The sequence below is a fragment of the Cupressus sempervirens genome, chromosome 2, assembly GCF_028749045.1.
Source record: "Cupressus sempervirens isolate cs-2001-9-10 chromosome 2, ASM2874904v1, whole genome shotgun sequence".
Lineage (NCBI taxonomy): Eukaryota > Viridiplantae > Streptophyta > Pinopsida > Cupressales > Cupressaceae > Cupressus > Cupressus sempervirens.
In genome coordinates, this window is record NC_143119.1 from 196,722,432 (window position 1) to 196,742,231 (window position 19,800).

Genomic DNA, 19,800 nt, shown 5'->3' on the forward strand with positions numbered 1-19,800 from the left:
TCTTGTGGTTAAAAATGCATGGAATTATGGGAAATGAAAGTAGACTCTATATAAATTATGTCATTTTTTATTGGAATGGAGGAGTTGCAGTTTGCTATTGTTACCAGCCATCCCTAGGTGTGAGAATATATTTTGTATTTCCAAACACCAACTTTAGCTGTAGGCTCCATTCATTGCTTATCTTTTGGACAATTGAAGATAAAATAGGGCTACACCACAAGGACATTGATGTAGTACATATCATATGCCAGATTATATAGAGCAGCAAAATTCTATCCTCCATTACAATGACATGCCACAAATCTTATTTATCTTAAGTGTGTCTCTATGGACTATTGATCAAACCTTCAGTGTGCTCATCTATTGATCAACTCTAGAAATAATTAACACATGCTCAAATATTTGATAATTTTAATTAATATGTTTATAAGCTATACAACTATCAAGAAGACAAATTATAATTAAAATTCTTAAATTTGATCAAAACACTGAGTTAAACATGTTGCAATGATCTCGTGGGAATACATAGGCATTCCAGTGCTATAAGTATAGATTAACATAACTCTAAAGCATGTTCTACTAAATGTGGTTTAATATTGGTTCACTTGAATTATCAAGTTATCTGATCACCTAAGAAATAGTAGTGCCCCATATGCATGTAATGCTGAAACATATAAATATTCCTTCACAACTATCCACCTTAATGGATTTAGAAGATATGAAGAATTATTTTTTTAAACTCACCTTTATGCATTGCTCAACTTATGGTTCCAGAGGAAACAAAAGTGTTCTTGTTTTAGGAAAAAATTTACCAACAGCCTATTGTTTAAGAAGGGATACTTTCTTCTTGACCTTAACACTTTTTGACATTATTTAATTTGGTATATCTTTGTCGTAAATTTTTGTATAGAATAGTGCACTAAAATAAGCATAAAATTATGGAGCTGAAATTAGAACTTTCTTAAAGGAAGGCAAGGTTTTGTCTGGACTCTAAAATTTAACTTTTGACCAACAGACTGAGAGGACTTACCCATAATTTTGGCACTATGCTTCATCATCTGTTCAAGATTATATTTGTGTCTTCAATCTGTGAGCAAAGAGCAAGTTTGATCATTAATTTTAACTCTTTCATGGGGCTCTAATGTTTTCTATTTTACAGCTGACCAACTATTGAAGAATTCATCTACCTCTAATTTTGCTTTGCAAAAGAGACCACTTCTATACTTACCATCAACCTGTTACAAGTCAAATCATCCCAATCGTCACCCTTTAAAACATGTTGATGCCCCTTATCATCTGTCTTGTATAGCCTTAGAGTAAATATCAGTTATGCTTATTACACTGTCCAGATTCTCATTAAGACTTATAAATGGAATTTGAGTGCCTTCTTGCCTCTTTGATCTATTACTCATTGACTACATTACACAATGCAAAAGATATCCTTCTCTAGTGACATTTTTTGGATTATTGGTAGACCATTTCTCACCAAAGTGAACATTGTCCAATATCTCATATGCAACAACATTGTGAATAAAAAATATTTTCATAAGTTTACCCAGCCACATCATAGCCTAATTCAGCATTCCAAGGCTACAAAAATGATTAAGCAGTGTACTATAGGACACCGTATCTGGGACAAAACCCATTTTAAAAAGTTTTTCTAAAAAAGTAACAACTAGACCAAGGGAATCCTTGCAGAGCCCATCCAAAATTGTATTGAAAGTGAATGTGTCTGGAGAAAATCCTGTGGAAACAATGCTCTCAAGGAGATTAAAAGCTAGCTAAGTCATTTTTGTAATGCAAAGACCATTTATCAAAGTATTGTAGGTAATAACATCAGGAGCACAACCACTACATGATATCATGTTCATGATATCCAAAGCTCACTTCATATTAGTTGCCTTACAATGAGCATTAATTAAAATATTGTAGGTAAAAATATTAGGGGACAAGCCATTGCTTGGCATGAGGGTACAAAGCTGATTTGTTGTACTTATCATTTCTTGTTTACAAAATCCATTAATGAGAGTATTAAAAATAATGACATTAGGTGCAAGTGCAATTTTTAATCATTTCCTTTTCTAGCCCAAAAGCTGAGAATAAGTTTCCTTCCTTGCAATGTCCATCAATCAATGAGCTATAAGTGAAATTGTTAGGAAAAATGTGTCGATTTACCATTTCCATAAGGAATCTATGTGCTTGCTTTATGTAGCTTATCTTGCAAAGCCCGTTCATAAAAGGAGTGTAAGCAGTAACATCAGTTGGAATTTCTTTCTTGTCCATTTGTGCCCACAGTTTAAAAGTTTGTTCTACATTACCATTCTTGAGATGTTCATCAATCAATACACTATGTACAGTTTTGTCACAAGTCAAACCTTCTCCAAACATTTCCCTCAAAAGAAAATGTGCCTCCTGTATATTACCTTCCTTGCATAACCCCATTGTAAGAGTAGTATAAGTAATCACATGAGACAAAAGACCACTCTTTACCCTATTATCAAATAGTTTGAATGAAACACTTGTGCAAGAAACCCTACAGTGTCCAGCAATAATGATATTATACATAAAGTTTTTTGGAGCTAAACCATTTAGAATTAGTTGGTTTAAGAGTCTGACTGCTTCTTCTAGCCTGCCAGCTCTACAATGACCTGAAATGAGCTATAAGTGCACATATCAGGAGGTATGTTCCTTTCAAGTATGTAATGTAATATTTGATTGCCTCACTTTTCTCTGCCAAACTTGAAATAACAAGCAATGAGTGTGTTGATCCCTAGAGCAACCTGGCTAGGTGGTTGACAGAGAAATGTGCTTGGACATTGCAGGAGTGTATTGAACTTCAAGAAATTAATTTGGATTGTGTTAGGGGAACGTATAAGGAGTATGCAATATCCTTGGTAAGAATTGATCAAACCATTTGAAGGGGTATTAAAAGCCTAATTCAAGACTGGTTTGTGTAGACCTAGAAACCCATGGAAACCATCACCTTTGGCTTTGATATATATGTTTCCTGCCTTGTAGGATAGAAAGGTCTTCTAATGAGCCTATTCAATGTAATTTCTTTCTATTGTGAGATTTTTAGGATTTTAATTAAATTGACATTTCACATTATTTTTTGGCATGCTATAATGTTGTACATTATACCTGGCAGAATGAAAACTTCTCTATTGTTTTCTTCATGTAAATAAAGCCAAGACAATTTGTGTATTGTTCATCAGTATAGATTTTATCTTGTGAAACATCTACATAACATCATGAATTTGATTTTTCTTTCTTGTAATGTCTTCCAAAGGCTACCAATAATAGAAACCATTAACCTTTTTTTGTCAATTGGCCCTTTGAGCATTTACAGGGTTGAAGACTCTATTATTGATGAAGTTCAATATTCTAATCACTTGTTCACCTTTGCTAATCCCTAAGAACCCTAACGTTGGCATGATACCCTCAAACTATCTAGCATAGTTGGCTCAATTGCATACTAATAGATTTGTAGGTTATTCTAGTAGTTGATTTTATTATTTTGAAGCAAACTTTTTCTAAGCTTCATCTAAATTGATCTAGTAAGATGCATACATGTGTATAGAATGAATGTTGTAAGTATGGATAAGTTTGTAATTATACATGGGGATAGTAGATGCAAATTAGATAGGGATACTCAACTTTGTTATAATAGATATCCTTTTTGAGAATTTTGGAATTTGAATTGTCTAGAGTTTAGAAATGATAGGGGTAATACCTTGGATTTCATCTAAGGGTTATTATTGGAGGGCCTTTTTGTGTCCATTGATTAGATCTTGATAGTTTTGTGTTCTATTTTTTGACTCATCAAATTTATTTGCCTTTCTTTTGGATTACTGGTATTTATGAATATCTTAGGAGGTTGTTATAAGCACTAGTTTGAAAACTCAAGTTAGGGAACAAAGAAAATGAGAAATGTCTAGTCCAAAAAAAGGCAAACATTGTATAGGGTGCATATCAATATATTCAAAACAAGGCAAGAAATGTCAATCTATAAAACAAAACTTCAACTCGCATTTGTAACACTGGGAAGGAGACTCTTCAACATTTCCAGCTGTTATTTGATCCTTTCATGCTGCCTTCTTTCTGAAATCTCTTTCAATGGATCAACTTTGAAGCATTCACGAGCTCTCCTCTGCTACAATCAACCACCAAAGAACCCAAGATGTCAAACCCTACTGGTGTTGATTCTATTAAACCCTTTTCTCACGTACTCCTGGCCACAAATCACAATGGTAGAAAATGGTTTAGTGCACGAGTCTTTTGGGTCGCATAACAATAAGATTAGGGCGGCAAACATAACTTTTTTCAATTTTTGCTTAGTGTGAGCCCGTGTTGGTCAAAATTTTGACCAACACAAGCTCATCTTTAACAAAAGTCATCACAATTCGACCAAATTGACCCCAAATTATCAGATGGTCAAAATTTTTGGTCAAAAATTCAAGTCAAATGTACTAGTGTCTCTTCCTCTTTCTCCTTTGTATGTGCCTTTTCAGCTTCCTTTTCTTCTTCAACCTTCTTCTCTGCTTGTTTCTTTTCTTTTTCTTTGATTCCTGATGCCTTCTTCTCCTTTATCTTGACACTTGCCTCTGCCTTATATTATTCATTATACACATCTTCTATTTTCTTGTAAACTATCTTCCACAATCTTGTGGATTTTGTAACTACCTCCTCAACTTAAATTTGTAAAATGCTAAAAGCTCTATGTTTGGGAGTGAATCTATTGTTATGCCTCTTGACTACATTTGTTACTTGATCCTTACTCAAATCAGGCAAAAATCTAGCTAATTTTGATTCCCTTATCTCCCTTTCCATTTGTAAACAAAAATGCCATTTATCCTCTACAATTTTCTACAAGTCTTTAGGCATTGATTCATCTAATTCTAGAGGTGTGTGCTTATACTTAGCCATCATAGCATACACTGATTCCTCTAATTTATTTTGTTCTTCTTTGGTGAGCTTAGAAAAAGTTAGGTTCTTTAAACCTTTCAAATCATCATTCTTGATCTTTGAACATAATTTATCAATAGTAGTCTAAGGTTTGTGCCTTACCACTTTAAATTGGTTGTTTTCCTCTGACTCAGTCTTCTCCTCATCTGTTTGAGGCTGGGCAACAAATTTTCTTTTCTTCTTTGGCTCAGCAGCAATCTTCTTTGAAGTTTTCTTCTTATCTCTTGCCTCCTCTTGGGCTTTTTGTGTTGCAGCCCTTGTAGTAGGTCTCTTTGGTGCTGGAGCAGCTACTTTATTTCCCTTGGGTTGAGGAGCAGGAGGAGTTGTGGCCTTTCTTTTTGTGACCTTGGTTTCAACTTGTGCTTCCTCGGCTTCTTCTTCCTCAGCACTTTCCTCTTTATCTTCTCCTAACCCTTGAGTCAGACCTTGTGGTTCATCTCCCTCATCTTCAATGTCTTCTTCTTTCTCTTATGTTGTTCCTTCTTCTAAAACACCAAATTTTCGTTTGATTCACCTTACCAATTTTTCTTTCTTCTTTACTGTTGAGGTAGTTTTTTAATCTATTATTACCCTTGATTTTACAAAATCATAGGTTTTAAAGGCTTTTGCATTCTTATCAACTTCTTCTGCAAGGAGGGTTGTTATTGCGGCAGAGGCTTGATTAATGTTGAGTTCATAGCCTAGTGGCCTAAGCCATCTTACTCTAGGTATGACTGCTTGTATATAGGTATAATCAATATCTACAAGAAAACAAATGTCTTTTTCATATTTGTCAGTCAATGAAACTGGAATCCTCATTCTTTGTTTCATGGACTGTTTGAAGTCCTCAAAGTAACTAGTCATTTGGGCATCAAAGTTATCACCCATCTGTTCAATATATCCATTGATTTGTTCAACAATTGTTTTTTCTAGACTCCATCTCACCTTACCCATAGAAGGGAATTCTTTCATTAGATAGAAAAACATGCACACCAAAACTGATCCAAATTTGCACTGAGCTCCCTTGCTCTTCCTTATAGCTCCCAGATTCTCATTAATCTGTTGAAACATGAGCTCTACTAGATCATAGGTATGATCATTTTTAATTAATTTGTATGCAACATCAACTATTATACAAGGCACATTGTTTAACTTTCTTAACTAATAGAATTTGTGTGAGATGATTCTCACAGCAAAATCTAGTAGGGGTTCTATGATTGTATCAATAGTCATTCCCCTATTATTCCATTTAGCACTTGTGTTTCTCTCTATTACTTCCCTTTTGTCACTATGCAGGGTCTTTGGCCGATCCAGGGTTGGAATACCAGTAACCCTATGAATAGTTCTCTTGGTGAATTTCACTAGTCCTGTTTCTAACCAAAAGGCTCCATCATGTATTCTGCTCAAAACTATGCGTACCCATTCAACTTTAAAAACAATCAAAAATTCTAGGGTTTTGGTCAATCCTTTTCTCTCGACTATTGAGAACTCATCTTTCATTATCTTGTTCTCACATAGCTTGTCATATGCATTGTGAATTTCTAAATCTCCTATGGCTCCAATTTTGTAGTTATAGCATCTATGAACATCTTGGACCATAACAACTTTATCAAGAATAACTGATAATGCACCTGTGGGATCATTCTTATATGCAACTTTTGGAATGGGCTTGAATTCTAGTTGCTTAACTTCATTACTAACCAACTATATCTCATGACTCTCTTTTCTCTTAGTGGTTCCAAACCCAAATGCCATTGTTTGCCAAACTAGGGTTTACAGTTTAAACAAGTTTATAAACACTACATAGCCTAGCACTTAAGTAAAATACCTCAAATTGATGAGACTCATGCTGAATCACTGTGGAAATCTTTACAAATGGCTTCTAAGCTGGCCTTGATATTTTGCACTCTTCTCATCTTTGCTTCATGTTTGAATAGTAAGAAATGATCAAAAATCGAACTATGTACTCTTCAAAATAGAGCAATTAATGTTTCGTGTGCTGACAACTGTCTACTCAACACCTAAAGGATTTTGACATGACTCGGCACTCATTGTGTTTCACTTCACTTGGCTCCCATTGATATTTCACAGCTCGGCATCATCTATCAACTCGATCACTGTTAGCAACTCGGCACTTGAAGACAACTTCGACAATTTTTGCAAGATTCTTGATTTTGACTTAGCAGCTTTGTTTATGTTGATTTCTTCTTTTGAGTTCTTCTATGTCTTGGGATTGATGTATGATGTTACTTAGTTTATCAATCCCACATACACCCATTCTTACTTAATTAGATGAAGTGTGATCACTTGACCCATTAGGTGAAGTGATCTCTGCATTTGATGTGTTGCACTCATCTTTCTTCTTCCATGTCTTATTCATCTCACTTCTGATGTGTTCAACATCTATCTTTGCCTTTCCATTGTTTTACTCAGAACTTGGTGCCTTTGACCTTGTTGGGCAATTCCTGCTGACATGACCACTTTTTAAGCTACTGAAACATGTGGTTTGACTCAACCATCTTTTATAGTTCCCCCTAAAATGTGTTCTTATACAATTCTGGGGTATATGTCCATATTCTTTACAATAGTGACAACTATACCTGGTGTTGTAATCCAAAAATTCATGGTTTGATGTATTTATTGGTTGATTTGATGTCCACATAGGCTTTGATCTACATTCAAAAGCTCTATGTCCATATTTCTTGCAATTATGACAATGATCCTCAAATCTTGATGTCTTAATGGTCTTGGTTCTACATTCATATGCTTGATGACCTTGCTTCTTGCACTTATGACAATAGTTTGCATTCTTAGTCTTATCATGCTAATGGGCATTCTTGCTTCTACATACATTAGATGTATGTCCTTTCTTTCTGCAAAAATGATGTGTAAGTTTGACATTCTTACCTTTATCACTTCTTTGTTCAGCACTCTTTGATGATTCTCCAACTTCAGTGCTATTGTATCCAAGTCCTGATGTATCATGGGTTGATCTTGGGGATTTCAGTAATTGCTCAAAATACTTGATGGATTCATTGGGTTTGTTGAAGCTTTCTAAAATTTCCTTTTCTCTTCTTAATTCATTCTGCAATTGTTCATTTTGCATCCTTAATGTAGAGATCTCAATGTCTTTCACATTAAGTTCATGATGAAGGTTCATCATTTGGGCAAGTGTATCTATCTACATGTTTGAGATCCTTGTTAATTCAATACATTTTTCTTCAAGTCTGTTTGCAAGATTCCTTTTGTCATTTTCCATCATGACTTTATCTTCAACTGCTCTTTTCTTTTGTTCAGTGATTTCACATAACATTATGGCCTGTGATTCATGTTCCATCTTGAGAGATCTTATCTCATCTGTTTGAACTTTGTTTTTCTCCATCAATTTTGCAATTGCTACATCAAATTCTTTAGTATCTCCATTGGAAAATATATTTGTGGTATCAATCTCCTTGTAGTTTATCTCATTTTTGGCTATGGCTAAATCCTTCTTTCTTTTCAATGAGTTTCTCAACTTATCTCTAGATTCCTCCAATTTATGCAGAGCAAGTTGCACATCTATCACCTGATTTTAATTGATCTTTCCAAGTTTGAAAACTTCTATCTTTAGATCTTTTCCTCCAATCTGTTAGGATTTTTCTTGTGAGAACCTAATCCGCTCTGATACCAATTGTTGGAATATTCAAATATGGAAAGAATACTAATGAGAGGAGGGGTGAATTAGAAGTATTACACTTTATCCAATAAAATTTTTATTTGAAAGTAAATTGCATGCATGTAAATACATCATGAAAATATGAAACTAAGACATGCATCAACAATAGATAACACTGGAATTTGGTAACCCAGAAACCCTCCAAAAATAAGAAGGTAAAATTGGGGTGGGGATGATACCCACAAAAATTCACTGCAGTAATATTGTTCAACCACTTCTGATGGTCTACCATGTTAAAGGCTTTACACTATGTCAATAGTGACCTGGTTAAAGGATTTACAAAAAGTTAACATGAAGCGTCACCCTGTTAAAGGATTTAATCACCTTTTGATAAGGATCTACAAATAGCTGTTAAGCCAACCTATCTACATAGGATTTCCTTTCTAATACAATGGTAAGAGAGTATTAGGTATTATAAACCTGATAGTTTGCAATCCTTGATTGTTGAATGTAGGCACTTTTTCTGTCTCTCTCTCTCTGATTTTGATCCTCTGAGATCTGATTTTTGTTTGTCTCCTTTGCTTTGTTCTAATCAACTAAATATTGAATTGCTGCTCTTACTCTCTATGTCTTCTTTCACTAAATTCCATTATGTTTTTCCCTTAACACTATTCTCTATCTCTCATCATCATTACAGTGAATCTTTTGTCTTCCTTAAAAAGACTTTGAAGACTTAGGGTTAGATATGGATCTACGATCCTCATTGAATCTCAATTTCCTGCTCAATACTTCCCTTTTTGCTGATTGGTTGCATGCCTTTCCAATTTTCCAATTGGTTGCATGCAGATTGCATAGGAAATGTAAAAGATTCATTCTTATCTATAGATCTTTCAAGATTTACCTTATGTCAGCTACAAAAATGGTTTACATCATAGTTTGTGCAATTACAAACTCTTATGTTGATATCTTGAGTTACTTGGCTCCTGAAGCATTACTGATGCTCGGCACATGATGTTTCCTAGATAGCTCAGCACCTAAACAAAACTATATCACTCAGCGCCTTCTATTACTCGGCACTTGAATAACTCAGCAGTTGATATCACTTAGCACTTGATATCACTCAGCACTTGAATAACTCGGCACTTGATATCACTCGGCACTTGATATTACTCGGCAACTACTCTTTGCTCCGCATGTATAGTAAAAAATGGTTAAGTGTATTGACACTCAGCTGTCAAAATTATTCTTTAAACCAATAGCCCTTTGTTCATTCACATACTTTTGATTCCTTTTTTGGTACCACTGAGTCTTCTTCTATTGTATGTATTCAATTGTACCTTTTGTCTCTAGCTAGTTTGTTCTTTTATTGAGTCTTTACACTTGTTGGATTTTATCTTATAGTGATATTCCTTAAGCATCCTCTAAAATTCAAAATCTCTCATTTGATGACTTGAAATGAAGACATCCTACCTCATTTTTGAGCTTTCAAGATCTTCCATCTCACCATTCAAATGCTCCTTTAACGTGTTTCCCTTTCCACCCTTTCACCTTTGCTTTCATTGCATGCTAGTTAGAAAACAATAATCACATATCCTTTCCTCTTCCTCATGTCAATTTTAGAATTCATGAGCTTCCATCCTATTCATTTTGTCTTTATCAAAGGAAAAGGTTTTTGCTCCAATTTTTAGTCACAATTTTCAAGAGCCATCTTGTGGGACAAATCTTTTCTTGTTTCCATTTTCAATTCCCATCTTCCACTAGCTCTTTTCATGCTGAGCTTGGTAAAGTTACTCCCATAAAAATATTTAAGCACACTTGATTCAAAGTAGCATTGGGATGGTTGACCTAAAAAGCTCGAATGCTTCAATCCAAGGATCATCATCTAGATGCAATGAACATTAAGTGGGCCACTGATTCTCATAAGAGATGGGTTCATGTGAACTAGTGAAACATGGGTCAATGAGTTTGAATCAAAATTATACAATTGAATCCTGATAGAAATATCATAGATTATCATATTATGTTTGTCCTATTATATTGTTCCTTTAAAGAGTCTTCAAACACAGTCAAATAAAAAATGTAATTTTTTTAGTCACATAATTAAAGACAATGTAAATTGACCTCTCAGAGTAGCATTGGGATGGTTGGCTTGAAAATGTTTGATGCTTCACTCCAAGGATCATCATCTAGATGAAATGAATCTTACATGGGCCAATGATTCTCACAAGAGATGATTTAATGTGAACTACTCACAAAAAATGGGTCAATAAGCCTGATTCAAAACTATACAGTTGAATCTTGATAGAAATATCATAGAGTATAATATTATGCCTATCAATGTTGTATCATTCCTTTAAAGAGTCTTCAAACACTATCAAATAAAAAATATAATTTTTTTAAGTTATTAAAAGACAATGTAAATTGACCTCTCTAGTTGCTTTACAAATGGGTTTTATTTAAGATTTGGTTAAGTTTCAATAAGTCCATTTAACTTTTCTTTTCGTCTACTCAATTATTTTTATGGCTTACAAAATGTAAAATCAATGTTACTAGGTTGGAGCTAAATCTCTCCTTTCAGTTTCTTCTAATAGGTCCTTTATCCTCTTATTCTGGTTATTTCATACACATCTTATTAGACAATCATACAGTGGGATCTCCATGCTAAGAAAGAATTCCTTAAGGCTTGGACCTAATTTAGTAAGCTCCATTTCATGTTCCACTAGCTTTTAAGCATTTCACTAGGTGAGATCCTTTGTGGTATGACCATTGATGGTGTATCTTTCAAAGAGGATTGAAGTACACACCCTTGATACTAAATCATTCAATTATTAAGAACATCATTTTTCCACAATCCATTTGATTTATTTTTAATGCTTTTGGTTTACAATTGTGTCTTAAGTTTTTGAATCAACATTTTGGATCACACTCTATGATCTTACTGTGTTATCCTACTAATGGATCACAAAATGTGATCTAAAACATTGATTCAAAAACTTGACACAATTGTAAACCAAAAGAATTAAAAATAAATCATTCAATTTATTTATTTTAATCAAATGTATCTTGTTCTACTTTTGGGTAGTTCAAGAATACCTTATTTTACTAATGATATATGTGTGCTTTTAGAGAATGCCCATTAGGCTTCCAAGAATCTATATCTAGTTTGTGTTTTGCTACTCCTTGATGTTCAAATTTGCTAGAATTAAAAAAAGTGCAACAAATGTTTGCTACCAAGTATGGTAGGGAATTTGTCATGGCTACATTTGAACTCAAGCTTGATTGTGGTGTTAATCGCCAAGTCAGTAAATTTCAAATATTATTTAAGTTGTGTTACCTTTTTAATCTTTTCATGAATTTCTGCAACATGTATACTTATTAGTATTCTTCTATAATTTCCCCAAAATGCATTCTTTGATGAACCTCAATCAATTTAAATTTGATGGTAATTAGAATTGTATCAATTGTGCTCAAGGAGATTAAAAGGTATGTAGGGTACAAAGTGTAGGTATTTTTCTAAATGTTTTCCCCTCCTTATCTAAGCTTTTAGTTGCTTCTTGATTCTCTAGCTTATTTGTAGAGATCACTGGTGACTGAATATGTTGCATATTCTATCCCTTGCTCCATACCATACTAAGGAATGAAATTTCGTTAAACCTAAATAAATCATTGGGTTACAAAAGAAATGTCTTTAATCCAATAGTTGGTCCTTTCTAACAAATGTAGTCCATCTCAGTTTATATGTCTTTGCTTATTTTGACATATAAATCACCAACCATGCTACTTTGAGTATTTTTCATCTCTCATTCCCCAAACTCTAGGTACTAGTCCTAGTAATCACCATGGCCATTCCACCTACCTTTGTTCCTCAATTTCATTCTATTTATTTTGAAGATCAGTTTCTTAGAGGCCTCTTCTAGCACATTTAACAAAGCTTATTAGGATGTTGTATAGAATGAGATAGATAATGCAGACCCATGTCTCAAAAAACTAGAATAAACCCATTACAAGTGGGGAAAGTGGAACCATCAGTGAGCTTATTTAACCAATTGATTGAAACTTTTCCTTAATATTTGTTATCTACCTATTTTTGGTACAACTACAGCTATTATAGTATCTACTGCTTAAATCAATGTTTTTGGTAATAAACAGTGCTCTTTATTCTAACAATAAATACAATGTTACAATTTTTGTCTCTTGTAGTAGTTGCAAGTATCTATTTCAAGTATTTTTCTTTAATTTAAACTGCTTTTATTTCTTGAATTGTTTCTGTAACTAAATATTTCCATTACATAAAGAGATATTTTCCAGGTTTCCTATAAAAAAAAGTCAAGATTTATCTGTAATGGAAATTATACATTTTACATCTTTTGAGAGCTCTATCAGGTACAATTAGTATCAATTTGTATATCCCTAGACATAGAATTGTATGGGCTCACCTTCTATCACTCAGTGTTTTGAGTCTCTTGATTCATAATCTCCTCAGTTATTGAATTTTCCTAAAGCTGGGGACCCAAATTGACTATCAGCTTAACTCCTACTTGACCAACAACTCAGCATGTTTTTTGAGCATATCCTAGCACAACTGGACACAATATGACTATTTAGGTTCTCAATATGCTTCTTTAAATGCTGGTCTAAGTTTCCTTAGCTTTGCTAAGTCAAACTGGCACCAAAGAAATTTAGAATACAAAGAAAAAATTAATTAATTTAGATGTAATTTGATCAACATTATGTTGCTTGGTAAGTCATTTCCATAATCAATCCCTTAACAAACTAAATATCTTAAGAAGCCTAACCTTCCCTAAGCCTTCATCTTTGCCAACAATTGTAGATGGCTTTCCCCTTCTTCCTGACACCTCGACCTACACATCAGGTTCAAGAAGATTAACATGAATAAACAATATGGAAATATACTGATTGCTATAACTGAAGGTTTGAAATTATGGCTAAAAGTTATCCCATTCAAACTTCAGACATACTGGCACAATTTCGCAATCAAAAGCACCATCATTCTAGGTAGAAATTCCACACTCAAAGCTCTTGATTGCATAGGTATCCTAATGCTAGTATCAAGCAATTAGTTGACATGATCCTATGTCTAGAACATAAAAGGTCACTACATATAAAAATGTTGCCCAAAAATTCTCCCATAAGAAACTATTAGTCTATTTGCATAAAAATTCAAATTGTGCATAAGATGAAGAGTAGTTCATGAGATCCATGTGCAGCAATGTATAACTATTTAAGTATAAAGTACCAATAAAATTACAATTTCATGGAAAACACTATTGCAATAAGGATCACATATTTAGGATAACAACAATGAATATGTTGAGCTATAAACTTCACCCAAACTATAGGGAGAAACATAAATGTAGAAAACCACACAAACTTGTATTGAACACAAAATAGTTTCCCTGGTTATTGAAATAATTGAATCTAGAGTATTCTCAAATACGTCAGTCATGGTATTAAATTTACAAAAAATATAAATAAAAATTAATGGAATTTCTATAAATATATACAAAGAGAAGCGATCTGCATGACTGATCAATTATGTATTTTAAATAGGAGAGACTATACTGAAAGGGATTTTATTCCATTTTGATTTAAGCAATAGATATTCATATATGAAGAATCAATATGACTATTTTCTTCCCACTTCTCTAATTCGAGAAAGAACTGCAGGTGATTGAACATAAGTGTAACTTAGCTTTGACGGCTTCCATTTTACATAGCATTGGATCAAATTTCAAATAAATTTGCCACATATTAGATGTTTTATTCATTTACACCTGGAATCTTTGAATAAAGTTGGAAAGTATATGCAGAAATAATAACCCATTTGGTTTAAAAATGAAGACAAGGAAAGTGGGATATGTCTACCAAATTTGCATTTTCTTAATGATAGTCACACAATAGATAGTAGCCATCATATGTGCACCTTACAATAGTAAGATAGCCACCTTTTTTATTTTTTTCCTTGTTGATCATAGTTTGGATTGAAACTGATTCCTGTGATATGGATTGAATTAACATTTTCATTATGAGTTACTATTAGAAATTGGTTTCTAAGATATTATGCCTACTTGTGAATCAAAAGGTTTTACTAATGGTTGCTTTTTCTACTTTTCCTTATCAAAAAACTGGAAGATGAGGTTCAATTATGCTATCTGAATAATGTTCTTAAAGGAAACAAACAAGGGCTTAAAGTTGTTTCTAGTTTTCTCATTAATCGAATGAGTTTTTTCTGTATGCACTTATTGCATTTTCTCACTATTGCCCTCATAAGATATTTTTCCTATTAAGATTTATCAAATTAAGATTATGAAGTGACCTGGATTGATGGAGAAGTTCTGGAGATTAAAGGTCAACAAGTTAAAGTTCAGACAATTGATGGAAAGTTGGTAAGTAAATAGTTTTATTTTGAATGACAATCTCTTTAGATTTTTTTTTTTAAATTTATTGTGACTAGTTACAATCAATTTAACAAAATTCTACCAATGGCAATAGGAATGTAGGAAAACCAATGGCTTTGTAATAGACACCTCTATTTTTCTTTTTAAAAATAAGTTAGCTTCCATCTCCTCAAGCAGTTAATCACTACGACAATTTGAGATGCATCTACAAATGTGTTTAAGGGATTGTTAAGAATAACTGGTCTTATCATGTGCATATCAATTGCCAAAGATCACCAAACCTTCAAAAAAAAATTGGTAAACTAATTCCCTTCATAACCACTATTTTGTGGTATTGACATCTTCAAATATGTCAAGGTGTTGCACTTTGCTTTGCCTTTTATCTATGCCAAATTCATAGAAGGATGCAAAATATTAGATAATATTGTATGTTTATATGTCATTTGGGGATCTAGACATGGTTCTTTCTCATGAAATCTCCATTGATTTATATATAGAACCTATGCAAATCAACAACCAAACTCACTAATATAGATTAATTTTATTCCTCTGATTGTTCAGAAAAGCATAAGTGACAAATATAAAAAGGCATCTAAAAAACACATAGAAAATGTGGACGATGTACAAGATACACTTGAGCCATGAAATGACTAAGAGAAATGTGTCTTCAAGTGATCAAAATGGTTAACAAGAGTGAAAAATTCTAGGATTTTACATAAATTCTGTATGACTTCCCTCCAATTGTAGTTGACACTAAGATTAAAATGGCATTAAATGTTAAACGTACCATACGAAGCTATCCAATCAACAGGGGTATGTAATGATTAAGATTTGAGTTATGACACCACAGATCTATTTTGCTAGGAGGGATTATTTACTATTACAAACCTGTTACCAAAGAACCTACTCTAATGATCACTTCAAATCAACTCACTAAATCTTAATGGCTATCCTTATGCAATTAGAATTTGTAGCTTATCTGTTGTTCCATAAATCACATTATTATTCCACGGGCACATGATAGTTATCCTTAATGCCTTTGAGTTTCCTTACCAAAAGAGTAAAAAAGTATAACAAGGTTTGTACCAAGCAGCATTATTTCATTTCTCATTCTACACTATAGATTTTCCATTGCCAATGCATTTTCACACCTCCAACATAGATGGTTCATTAAGCAGATTTAAATATCACTTGTATTTAGATACCCTAACATATGTATAGGTTATTATGCATATTGACCATGTGCACAAGTGATGCCTACCAATGTTGTAGGTAGTTTTTGCACTTTGTACCTCAAGTACGCATGTTCATATACTTGGAAGCTTAAACTCCAACTTTCTTCCATGTCCATAGTGCTGACAACCTTATGTCAAGGCCAATGATGTTTCCATAGCATGTGTGCTCTACAGCATCTAGTGTGCAAATGTATGCTCTTAACTAAGAAATATAGTTCTGAAACATGCCATCAAAAATAATTCAAATATTTCCTTATTCAACATGCTTTCACTTATTTTTTGCTTCGGCTTCTACATCAGCACTCACATAGGGGATAAGAGCCCACAACAAAGATGAAGACTGCCAGTCTATCGTGCAAGTTAATAAATAATGAAGTAGACAATGAAGAAGTGCCCTCTCCACAACCCTTACAACCACAATGTCAACCTTGTAGAGATTAGAAACCTTATATTAATTGGTGGCTTTGACCCCAAAAATGTTGGTTGCATCAGCATCACTCACATAGTTGATGGTGCCCTATGCATAAATGTCCATTTGTTTCATGTTGTATCAAGCAATTGTTTCTTATCCAAGCCATTTAATTTGCAACCTTTTAAATCTCTACAAAGGTAAAGTTGGAGTAGGATAATTTTTCTTCTCAAAGGCATCCTCTAATTATAAAGCGTCCATCCCATTATCTGTTGATATAGATATGTCTTGTTTGTTGAACAAATAATAGAATGGATGCTTTACAATTAGAGGAAACCTTTGAAAAGAAAAAAATTTCTACTCCAACTTTATCTTTGCAGAGATTTAAAAGGTTGCAAATTAAATGGCTTGGATAAGAAGTAATTGCTTGATACAGCATTAAAAAAAAATTGACCAAACATTGGTGGAAATTTTGACCAATGCTCATTGGTTTTCTACCAAGCATTGGTCGAAATTTTCACCAACTAAAAAAAAATTTGACAAACCATTGGTGAAAATTTCCAAATGCTAAAAAAAATTGACCAAACATTGGTGGAAATTTTGACCAATGCCTATTAGTTTTCTACCAAGCATTGGTTGAAATTTCCACCAATCAAAAAAAAAATTGATGAATGGATTAGTCAAAATTTTGACCAATCAAAAATAAATTGATCAATGGATTGGTCAAAATTTTGACCAACATTGACAAATTAGGACCACCAAAAATTAAAAAAATTTGACAAATGTTTTGGTCAAAATTTCGATGAGAAAAACTTTGATGAACATCTTGGTTGAAATTTTGACCAACCTGGGTGGAAATTTCGACCAAAATTGGTTGAAAATAGAGTTCAAATTTAGTAGTGATGTTTGCTTCATGTCTAGATAGGTCCATTCTTGGATAATTGTTGATTTCTTTGATTTCTTTAATGAAACCTTGTTGCATGAATCTAAGTTTATTTTCATTTCAAAGTTATCTATGTTTGAGGATTGGAAATTTCGGAAAAACCTCATGCTTGTAAATCTTAATTAGTTGGATTTTTTATTTAAAAATCAAAATTTAGAATGTAAATTCAATTGGTTTATTTGGATTTCCCTATCATATTATTGTTCATAGTTTTTTTTTTTTTTTTTATTATTATTATTATTATATATATATATATATATATATATATATATATATATATATATATATATATGTATGTATATATATATATATATATATATATGTATGTATATATATATATATATGTATGTATATATCTATGTATGTATGTATGTATATATATATATATATATGTATGTATGTATGTATGTATGTATATATATATATGTATGTATGTATATATGTATATATATATATATATATGTATGTATATATATATACATACATACATACATACATATATATATATATACATACATACATATATATATATGTGCATGTATGTATGCATGTATGTGTGTGTGTGTGTGTGTGTGTGTGTGTGTGTGTGTGTGTGTGTGTATATATATATATATATATATATATATATATATATATATATATGCATGTATGTATATATATGTATGTGTGTGTGTGTGTGTATATATATATGTATATATATATACTAGTGGGGGGGCTATTTTTTTTTATTTTAACAAAATTTATATTAAAAAAATTGTAATTGGGGGTAGGGCCACCAAACCCCCACCCCCCACCCCCACCCATTGCCTTACCTACCATGTGGGCAGACAACAATCTATTGTGCCTATTGCGGTCACTGTAGAGCTGCTTGAGGGAGCCATCATGAATGACAGGCCAGCAAGCCTTAAAACACACTTGGTTTTTTTCAATTTTTTAATTTTTTGTTTAAAATATTAATTTAATTGAATTTATTAAATTTGGTTTTTATTAATAAATTTAATATGTTTGTAATCATATTAAATGTTTATAATTTATTAAATATTTAAAGTTAATGATTATAAAATGATAAATAATATTGTTTAATAATTATTAGTTATCAATGAAATTAATATTAAATGTTATTTAATGAATTTGAATCAATTTTTATTATATTATTAATTAGTAATTATGTTTATTGATAATAATTTTATTTTATTAATAAATCGATAATTATTATTGTTAACAATTTAATAATTAATATTTATAATATTTTATAATATTTAATAGAGGCATTGTTATTTTTATAAATTAGTGGTAATTGAGTGATCTAATTTAAAAGTGGAAATGGGTTATATTATTGGGGAAATTTATAAACTTTATAAAGTCAAAAACTTAGAAATGAAAATCTGAACTCTTATGTTTTGATAATGATTTCAACTATGGAACAATGTTTAAACAAATTTATATGAATTGTTGAATTGTATGGAATTATAGTGAACTAGAAAACCATAGTGAATTTGGAAACTAGAGAAATGGAAATTGAAACCCTAATTAAGATTGAAAACATTATGAACTGTAATACTTGAAAATGAGAGTGAGAACTTGAAAATCTATAAGTGAAAATTGAACTGTTGTGTGTTTTCAAAAACTAATAAATTATGAAGATGACTTTTTTATATACTCTTTATGATGTGTGATTTACTAATGTTAGGTTTCAGGGTTGACTTAGCTTTGACTAGTCAAGATGTTTACCAAAAGCTTGGGGGTTTGTTCTATGATGTCATGATGATATTTTGTATATGATATTTTATACCCAACCATGGTGATGTGTCATGTGTATTCTATGAGGAATTTGTTCATATGGTTGTTATTGCTTTCCAATATCTCTTGTGTAGAACTAAGGTGAATGGTCAATCATTCTGTGATTACTCCCTAGTTGCTTGTATAGAAGTGAGGTGATTAAATTATTTGTTTTGGTGATGTCATGTTGTGACATGGATTTGGTTTATGTGTACTTGATTTTGAGTTTAGTCCTATGAGGATGATCGTATTGATGGAATTTGTGATTATGATTAGTGATTTTCAGTAATTGTCAGTTGTTTGTTTAAGAATTGATGTATGGTATATGGTCTTTTGAGATCTTCTTGCTTTTACTGAGCTTAGGGTAGGCCAGAGCCCTAGAGAGGTTGCCTAGGTAACCCATTGAAGGTTGTTTT

At 32.3% G+C, this 19,800-nt stretch overlaps 1 pseudogene; it reads right to left on the reverse strand.

The window, feature by feature from the left end:
* Positions 1-1,292: 1,292 nt before the first annotated feature.
* Positions 1,293-19,800, reverse strand: part of LOC149571757 (uncharacterized) — a 71,751-nt pseudogene continuing 53,243 nt past the window's right edge.